At 40.8% G+C, this 8,521-nt stretch overlaps 1 pseudogene across 1 annotated transcript; it reads left to right on the top strand.

The window, feature by feature from the left end:
- The first annotated feature begins 599 nt into the window (after positions 1-599).
- On the top strand, positions 600-1,225 carry LOC309838870 (ubiquitin-conjugating enzyme E2 R2-like; annotated as a pseudogene). Its single transcript has one exon. The product of its transcript is annotated as a ubiquitin-conjugating enzyme E2 R2-like (transcript).
- Positions 1,226-8,521: the final 7,296 nt, after the last annotated feature.

Genomic DNA, 8,521 nt, shown 5'->3' with positions numbered 1-8,521 from the left:
AGGGAGGGATAAACTGGGAGATTGGGATTGACATAGACACACTACTATATACAAAATAGGTAACTCATAAGAACCTTTGTATAGGACAGGGAACTCTACTCAATACTCTGTAATGACCTATATGGGAAAATAATCTAAAAAAGGGTAGATATATGTATAACTGATTCACTTTGCTGTTCAGCAGAAACGAACACAAGATTGTAAATCAACTATACTCCAATAAAAATTAATTTAAAAAAGAAAAGAAAAACTAAATTCTAGGAGAGGTCCAGGAAGCTAGGCACTGTCCCCTCACCATCCCGGGCCCTCGGACGCCTTCCTCCACTTTCACCTCCTCTCACCGCCCCCTCCCCCCCAGTTAAGATGGGGCGGGGAACAACCCAGAATTTCTTTAACTCTCTCCAGCCCTCCCCCGACCCGGCCTGAATGTGAGCAGAAGAACCAGGCCAGCCCACTGGCGTCAGGGGCCTGGTACCGCCGCGGGGTGTGTGAAGATGCCGGGGTCCGGTCCCACCCAGGGCAAGCGGCGGGGAAGGGCCTGGTCCCCCCCTCCCCCCCCCCCCCCCCGCCCACTTGTGAGGACTGGGTCCCAGTAGCAGATGACCAGTTCGCAAAAGGCCCTGCTCCTCGAGCTCAAATCCCTGCAGGAGGAAGCGGTGGAGGGCGCCGCATCACACTGGTGGATGAATCCGACCTCTACAACGGGGAGGTTGTCGTCTTCGGACCCCCTAACACCCTCTACGAAGGCGGCTACTTCAAGGCTCATATTAAATTCCCTATTGATTACACGGATTCACCACCTACCTTGAGATTCTTGACCCAAATGTGACTCCCCAACATTTAAGAGCGTGGAGACGTATGCATTTCCATTCTTCCTCCGCCTGTGGACGACCGGCAGAGTGGAGAACCGCCCTCTGAAAGGCGGAACCCTACTCAAAATCTCAGGACTATCTTGTTAAGTATAATCTCATTGCTTAATGAGCCCAACACCTCCTCCCCAGTCGAGGTGGATGCTTCTGTTATGTTCAGGGAAGGGAGGGACAGTACAGGAAAAGACAAAGAATATGCCGAAATCATTAGGAAACAGGTGTCAGCCACTAAGGCCAAAGCAGAAAAGGATGGAGCGAAGGTTCCCACGACCCTGGCAGAATACTGCATCAAAACTAAAGTGCTGGGACTTCCCCGGTGGTGCGGTGCGCTCCCAAGGCAGGGGGCCTGGGTTTGATCTCTGGTCAGGGAACTAGATCCCGCATGTGTGCCCCAGCTAAAGATCCCACATGGGGCGTTGAAGATCCCGCATACGAAGACCCGGCAAAGCCAAATAAATATTTAAAAAAACAAACCACTAAAGTACTGCAGCCTCAGTTCGCCTCTACAAAGTGTTCACAGTGAAACACATTTGGTCTGTTTTCTTGAAGAATTAAATAGTCTTTCATCAAAAAAAAAGATAAATAAAATTCTAAAAATTTCACAGGCAAAAATAATCTCAAAATGGATCATAGATCTAAATGTAAGAGTTACAACTATAAAAATTTCAAGAAGAACACACAGGAGAAATCTTTAGCAACTTTGGGTTTGGCAAAAGAATTCTAGATACAAAACAAACAGCATGAATGAAAACAATTTCATAAATTGGACTTTATCAAAATTTAAAACTTTGCTCTTCAAAAGACCCTGTTAATGAAAGAAAAGATAAACCACAGACTGAGAGAAAATATTTGCAAAATATATATTCAAAAAGGACTTATACCTAGAATATATATAGAACTCTTACAACTCAATAATAATACGATAAATAACCCAAGAAATATGGGCAAAAATCTGAACTAATGCTTTACTGAAGAAGATATACAGATGACAAATAACCTCATGAAAACATTTTCCACATCATTAGTCACTATGGAATTTAATTAATTAAATAAAATGCATTTAGATGTAAATTACATGCAAATTAGAACTACATGAGCTATCACTAGAATTTCTAAAACTAGAAAGACTATTGATACCAAGTGTTGATGAGCAAGTAAAACAACTGGATCTCTTATATGATGCTCTTTTATTTTTTTTAATTTTTATTTTTTTTAATTTTTATTTATTTATTTATTTTGGCTGTGTTGTGTCTTGTTGCTGCACGCAGGCTTTCTCTAGTTGCAGCGAGCGGGGGCTACTCTTTGTTGTGATGCGTGGGCTTCTCATTGCAGTGGCTTCTCTTGTTGCCGGGCACAGGCTCTAGGCACAGGGGCTTCAGTAGTTGTGGTTCGCAGGCTCAGTAGTTATGGCTCGTAGGCTCTAGAGCGCAGGCTCAGTAGTTGCGGCGCGTGGGCTTAGTTGCTCCACGGCATGTGGGATCTTCCCACCCATGTCCCCTGCATTGGCAGGCGGATTCTTAACCACTGCACCACCAGGAAAGTCCTTATGATGCTCTTTTAAAAGTAATATGGTACAACCACTTTGGGACACTGGTTGGCTGTGTATTATAAATACAACTCAGCAATTCCACTCTAGATATTTATCCCAGAGAATGAAAAATATATGTTCATAGCAGTTTTATTCACAATAGCCCTGGAAACAACCAGATGTCCATCAACTGTTGAATAGATAAACAAATTGTGTTATAGCCTTACAATGAACTACTACTCAGCAATAAAGAGAAAGATACCTCTGATACATGCAATATGGGTAAATCTCAAAAACGTTGAGTTCATACTGAATGTTTCCATCGATGCTAAATTCTAGAAAATAAAAGCTAATCTACAGAGGCAGTAAGCAGATTAGTGGTTTCCTTGAGCTGTGGGTGAAGGAAGTAATGACCACAAATGGGCAAGGAGAAGCCTTCTGGCCTGATGGATTTATTCCATATCGTGAGTGTAGTGGGAGTTACACAGGTGTATATATCAATATTTGTCAAAAGCCATAAAATGCTACACTTAAAATCTTTGAATTATTCTATGTAAATTATACCACAATAAAAATTTTTAAAGAACATTTTTAAAACCTGTTTAAAGTATGACCAAAGGAAATGAAAGTAGGAATTTGAATAAATATTTGTACACCCATGTTCATAGCAGCTTTGCAAAATAGACAAAGGGTGGAAACAACCCTTGTGTCCATGAACAGAAGAATGTGTAAACTAAATATGGTATATATGTACAATTAAACATTATTCAGCCTTAAAAGTCTGACACGTGCTACAACATAGACAAGCCTTGAAAACATTATGCTAAGTGAAATAAGCCAGTTACAAAAGGACAAATAATGTGTGATTCCACTTATACGAGGTTCTTAAAGCAGCTGAATTCACAGAAGCAGAAAGTAGAATGGTAGTTGCCAAAGGCTGAGAGGAGAGGAGAATGAGAAGTTAGTGTTCACTGGATCAGAGTTGCAGGGGGGAAGAAGAAAACGTTCTGGAGATGAATGGTGGGGATGGTTGCACAACAACATGAACGTACCTAATACCATAGAACCGTACATTTTTAATTGTTTCAAAAAGGTAAATTTATGTATATTTTACCACAATTTAGAAAAAGGAGAGGTAATGAATAGAATATGTGAGAGGAAGAAGTGGACACCCCTTTGAAATTAATGCTTTGATTCTGTGGGTAGGGAAATCTTGGAAACCAAGATGAATAACCCCATCATAGAAAACTGATAAGCAAGGAATAGTAGAGCAACCCCATCATGGAAAACTGATAAGCAAGGGATCAAGGAGACTAGAAAGAAAGAACTTCAAATGGGGACCATCCTGACCAGCAGGCTAGGTGAACCTAACAATTCAGATGATTATCTTTATGCTGAAATGCAAAGAAATGATCATCTTGAGTCTCTCCCAAAGGGTTATGTTTCTAACTCCCAAAAGCTTTCTATGGAAGCATGAATTTCATGGGAAATAGCTGGAGAATAGGCTAATGGAAAGATATGAATTTCGATTGGGCTCACTGTCTACACAACAATTTCCCTATGGGCTAAGACAAAGGGTCATTAGATTTGGAATCACATCCTCCATTCACAAGAGAAACACTGACAACTTACTAAGATTCAGAGGAGATCAATAGGACAGAAGAATCAGCTAAACTTGCAGGCACGGCAGCTATGGCAACAACCTTGGCAAACCCTCCACACAGATAGCAACAAGCCACTTCAAAATCACTGGGAGCTGAGCCAAGAGAGGGAACACTGAGACAAGGGCTTCGTAAATCCTAAGGATAAACTCCCTGCGCATGGAAAACAAAGGACAACTTCCAAAGTGTTTCCTTTGATTTCTTCTGATCTTTCTTAATTTAAGAACCCTGGCACTCAAGTCGGGAGATCAGACCCAGTCTCTCAAAGGGAAGGACAATCTGCCCCAAAGTCCTTAACATCGGGTCCAGTAAAACGTTAGATTGGCCTGGAGAGACTCTAAACCCCGAGACTTGTTTTGAACAAAGGATAATTTTCAAGAATCTCAGGAACTTTTAGATACAGGATCAAAGATAACATTCATTCTGGGAAACTTGAACATAAGGAGAGAAATTTTTTTGACTATTGAAAGATATGGAGGAGAAGTAGCTGTGGTGCCTGGGTTAGGATAGTGGCCGGACACAGAGGACCAAAGAAGTTTTCCTGGGGTGGTATTTCCTTTCCCTGAGTGTGTAATTGCAAGGGATTTATTGTAATTCTAGGGATGGAAAGAGCCTTCAAATGTCAAAGAGTAGAACCCCCAACAACTGGACCTGCCAAAAGGGAAGCTCTAGAACCACACTGCTGCAAATGTGGAAAGTACCACGGTGCAGTAGGACTATAATAAATTTCATAGCAGGGATGTTGAAGAAACTGGGACTAACCTCACACACCACTTACCCCTTGAACCCTGGTTTGACTGGTCCAAAACAGAGATGGACCTTGAATCAACCTTTTGGTAATCTGTGGTCACTGATGTAGCAAATACATCCTTTTAGATGCTAATTATGACCTGTTAATTTTGGTCGTCAATACAGTGTGCCTTTGTCTGGCCAGAATGGCCCTACTATAGGATAAATTCTTTAGCACTGCATTATAATCTAATAAGGTAACATTTAGACAGGTGTCCTTGATCTGATTCAAGTAGAAGATGTATTCATTTTAGAGCTGGCACATTGGGGTAGCCGTTGGAAATAACTGTACTTGAGGCTCTGCCTTCCCTTATTAGTTTGACAACTAAAAATGATAGAACAATTTAACAGAAAAACTAAATTCAAGGGCCCTTCACCAAACAATAACTTTTATGGGAGTGTTGTTATTTCGAACATATAAATTATGCACTGAGTGGGACAAAATGTTTGTCCTTGAAACTCACATCACTAAACAGGATGCAAAGAAAGTAAGTGCTGGGTACGGATATCGACACAATGGGGTATTCTGCTGCAGTAACATCATTAGATCACGTGGCCTCCTGACAGGCAGGTTTCTTAAAGATTACACAGGCAACTTTCTAACCTCTCAGCCCATATAACCCAGAAAGACTCCCCAGTGGACTCTCCAGTGATCCCTTGACGTGGAATCATTGGCATGTCCCTAAGGAAATGAAAATGTTGTCAAATGGTGTACTCATTTTTGAGTACAAATCAGTTGCCAGCCACTTATTGGTCCATCGTTAAAACAGAGCACTCCAAAGACAGAACATCAGGTCCTTCTGCCACCACCACAAATTTGATTATATTTGATACACAAGTACTCTCAAGGGATGACGGGCAGATGAGAGCTCCATTGTTAAATGGAAGCAGTAGAATCAGGATAGAGTACTGCCCTTCACAGAAGCATGCTGCACGACTAGGAGCCAGCCCTTGGCAAGAGCACCCTGACTGATGCCCAAGGTACACTGCTTCCTCTAAGAAACACTGTGCTTGACCACTGCACTCTTCACTCTGATACCTCCAAGACGATTATTTTCAAATACCACAAGATGTGGTAGCCATCCAAATCTCAGTGTGATTGGAGGTAGAGTCTTCTTCACCTTAACAATTTATCTTCTCAATAATTTCTCCCTTCACAATAATGCCTCCTTCACAGTCCCACCCTCCACACAACTCAAGCCCCACGGCAAAGGGTGAGGTAATAGTCTGGCCAATAAATAAATAAAAATACCACACACACGACTGGTCATTCCACCACCATGAAGAGATCTGGAGCAATACAAGTGGCATGTCCCAAATGCTTCTTCATTAAAAAACTAGAGAGCAAATAGAAGTAGAGCTGACTTATTTACTGAATTGGGATAAAGAGTATACGGTTCATTGGGGAAAAAACATGGGTTGGTCAAAAATATATAAGTAAACACTTGTATCTGATGTTATATTTTCTTATATTTTAACCATGGTGGGGGGGACTTGTGGATGAAATGAGGACAGATATTCATTTCTGGATGCCAGAAATGCTAAAATAAATATTCAAACTCCCTTTGACCCAATGGGTGGCAAGATACATGTGAACCACCTAGAAGCCAAATCATACAGGAAGCTTTAGTGGCTGAGGAACCAGGAAACATCTAATATTTTTTCAAACAGGGCAAGGGGAACTTTAATTTGAAATCCAGAAATCTTTTAAAACTAAGAGGCCTTTGATTAGATTTTTCTTTTCTAGTCTAGTTCTCTAATCCTTCTTTTCTGTTGATGGACATAGTATCCTAGGCAAGACTAGGGTACAACTTCACTGTACCAGCTTGTCCCAATCAACAGCACTTTTGGGGCCTGAATGTGGGGCTGCTTAGTCTGATGAGAAGCAAGGCTATTTTCAGCATTTACGGAACCATTTAACCAACTATCATGGGCCATTTGACACATTGCAGCCTCCCATGCCAGAGTGGTCTCTATAGAGAGAAGAACCTTGGTCTCAAAGTATTACTTATATCCAGTTATACATGGCAATGGCTGGAGCCTGTGGAGAACACCCAACCAGGAAAGAGATCAATCTGTTCTATTTTAGCAAGTAGAAAATCTAATTGTTGCTAGTGAAAGTCTCTTATCATTGCAGAAACTGTAGGGAAGTTTTGCAAATGATAGTTAACATTCCAAGCAAGAAAGAATGGAAAATGTAAGTTAATAAATGATTTCTAATAGAACATTTAAAATAAAGAAGAAAGAAAATGACTAATGGGTGAGATTTTCCCCAAGCATCCTGAGGATAAAATATTTTCAAAATATTGATTTGATAATAAACCAAATTATTCTTATCCTTCCATGTATGAATTAATTAATATGTTCACACACTACTTCCATTTAGGAGTATCAAGTGAAATCTATTCAGATATGGAATAGATCATTTCTTCAAGGAGTATAAATTCAGTAGATATAAATTGTTTTTCTGACATAGGAAGACATGCCAATATATAAATAGAACTAGAATACAAGATATAGTGACTTTCTAGTTTTCTGAAAGTTTGTAAAGCCACTACTTCAATCATATTTCATATCTCAAATTTCTACAGGTAGCTATCACCATAAAAAAGTTAAACTTTTTGAATTATGGTTTTCTCAGGGTATATGCCCAGTAGTGGGATTTCTGGGTCATATGGTAGTTCTATTTTAGTCTTTTAAGGAACCTCCATATTGTTCTCTGTAGTGGCTGTATCAATTTACATTCCCACCAACAGTGCAAGAGGGTTCCCTTTTCTCCACACCCTCTCCAGCATTTATCGTTTGTAGATTTTTTTTTTTTTTTTTTTTTTTTTTTTGCGGTACGCGGGCCTCTCACTGTTGTGGCCTCTCCCGTTGCGGAGCACAGGCTCCGGACGCGCAGGCTCAGCGGCCATGGCTCACGGGCCCAGCCGCTCCGCAACATGTGGGATCCTCCCGGACCGGGGCACGAACCCGTGTCCCCTGCATCGGCAGGCGGACTCCCAACCACTGCGCCACCAGGGAAGCCCTGTAGATATTTTTGATGATGGCCATTCTGACCAGTGTCAGGGGATGATAACTCATTGTACTTTTGATCTGTATTTCTCTAATGACTAGTGACATTGAGCATGTTTTCATGTGCCTCTTGGCCATCTGTATGTCTTCTCTGGAGAAATGTCTACTTAGATCTTCTGCCCATTTTTTGATTGGGTTGTTTGTTTTTTTGATATTGAGCTACATGAGCTGTTTATATATTTTGGAGATTAATCCCTTGTCAGTTGTTTCATTTGCAAATATTTTCTCCCATTTTGAGGGTTGTCTTTACGTCTAATTTATGGTTTTCTTTGCATGGAAGTAACCTAAATGGCCATCAACAGATGAATGGATAAGGAAGATGTACATATATAAAATGGAATATTACTCAGCCATAAAAAGAAATGAAATTGGGTCATTTGTAGAGACGTGGATGGACCTAGAGTCTGTCATACAGAATTAAGTAAGTCAGAAAGAAAAAAACAAATACGTATATTAATGCATATATGTGGAATCTAGAAAAATGGTACAGATGAACCTATTTGCAGGGCAGGAATAGAGACGCAGACATAGGGAATGGACATGTGGACACGGGGTGGGGAATGGGGTGTGGGATGAACTGGGAGATTGAGATTGACATA

The sequence above is a fragment of the Grampus griseus genome (assembly GCF_964374135.1).
Source record: "Grampus griseus genome assembly, chromosome: 21".
NCBI lineage: Eukaryota > Metazoa > Chordata > Mammalia > Artiodactyla > Delphinidae > Grampus > Grampus griseus.
The sequence above is the reverse complement of the archived record's forward strand: the minus strand, read 5'-3'. Positions and strand labels throughout refer to the sequence as shown.